Genomic DNA, 1,848 nt, shown 5'->3' with positions numbered 1-1,848 from the left:
CAGAAGGAAGGAGAGCGGGACCTCCCCTATCAGTGGACATGGGGAGGAGCATGCCTGAAGAAGGGGTTTGGGAGGGTGGGTTAGGGAGGGGAGGAGGGAGGGGCTTATGGGGAGATACAAAGTGAATAAAGTGTAATTAAGAAAAATAAAACTATAGTTATTTCATTTATTCGTGTATTTACTTTTAAGATAACAGACCCTAAAAATTCAAAATCAATTTCCCAAATCACTCTATTGAGTTGATTTTAAAAAGTTAGGAAATAACTAATTGTATTCTGTAACATATAAACAAGCCATCTTTAAGCAGCAAATACCAAGAACAAACACAAAGCTCATCAGCTCAGAATACAAGAGATCATAATGGATTGTTTTATATGAAAACTGGAAAGAATTTCAAAATGTCAGTGAAATTTTGGGCTTCCTTTCTAAGGAAAATTCAAGACTTCTCTTCAGCATAGACATCCTTTTTGCTTATCTCTTTAGCCACTACTTCCAGAGTAAGTCCAGTAGGAAGCACAGCCCCATGCAGACATTACTTTCCCTGAATCTTGGTTCTCATCTGGCTTCTAGTCTTCATTCTTCCCTTCTTAATCATTCCTAAGCCATCTCCTTTTGTAAATCTTTCAACAGTTCACACATCCTCATTGCTTTTGTGTGTGTGTGTGTTGGATTGGGTTTTGTTTAGTTTGGTTCTGGCTTTGAAATCTCTGTGTTAGTTATGTATCAGTGAGAAAAGAAATACCTGAGAAAAATCAGCTTTGATAGAGAAAAGGTTTATCTTCATTCATGGTTTTATATTGGTTAGGGTCTATGAGGCTTATTCCTTTGAACCCATGTTGGTTAAGTTTTCTAGTTCTTAGTATGACACAAGAATATAAGAAATAATTAGACTCTCGATAGAAAACAAGTGAATATACTTTTCAGGTTGTTGTTGAATCTGTTGAAAGCATTTGCAGTAATTTTTATTAGGAAATTTGTTAAAGCAAACTTTGAGGAAATAACAAAATGTTGTCTGCATTTAAGTGATAATTTGTGGAATAGCTTTGTACCAGGCGATGCTAAGTGCCTGACACAGCACATACCAAAAGAACACATCTAGCAATGAAGCAAAAGTAAAGCTCACAGTAGATACGCAACTATAGATGAGTCTAGAAAGATGGACAAAGTTTGAATTTCAGGATATTCAGTGATTCCATAGAAGAAAGAAAGTTTAATACTCATATGTTAAGGCACACCATGTCAACCAAGTTAAACGGGTTCCTCCACATGCCATCTTCTTCCTCCTGAAAGACTCTCCTTCCATGGGCAGGAGGAATGGATCAGCATTTGAGAGCGTATGCTGTTGTTCCTGGTGATATAAGTTCAATTTCTTCAGTGTTCTCCTGAGTCTCAGGGAATGGCTGATGTGACAGATGCTGAAGTACTTTGAAGCTTCTTTCAGAATCTAGTCAGTTACTAGTAGATCTATGCCAACTTAGATTAAAGCATGTGAATATATATTCTCTGTCTCTCCGAAAATGTGATTGTGGGATGAGGTGGCCGAATGGTTAAGGCAATGGACTGGTAAAATGAGATTGTATGAATATTTTAATACGTTACATTGGCAATATAATGGAATTGTAAAACAATATATCTGTGCAATCACTGAATTCAAGCTTTGTTATAACCCAGGGAAACTTCTTTCTGAAAGCAGCTGCTGTCAGGAGCTTTCTCTGTTAAGGAATTATTTCAGAACCTGCTGCAGTACCTGACACAGCAGTGGTGAGCCAGCCACTCACGTACCAGGACTGCCACATGCACTGTTGAGATATTTCCAAAATGGCAGCCAACAGTTTATAGAACTCTAAA

Source organism: Meriones unguiculatus, chromosome 12 (assembly GCF_030254825.1).
Source record: "Meriones unguiculatus strain TT.TT164.6M chromosome 12, Bangor_MerUng_6.1, whole genome shotgun sequence".
In the NCBI taxonomy this organism is placed as follows: domain Eukaryota; kingdom Metazoa; phylum Chordata; class Mammalia; order Rodentia; family Muridae; genus Meriones; species Meriones unguiculatus.
The sequence above is the reverse complement of the archived record's forward strand: the minus strand, read 5'-3'. Positions refer to the sequence as shown.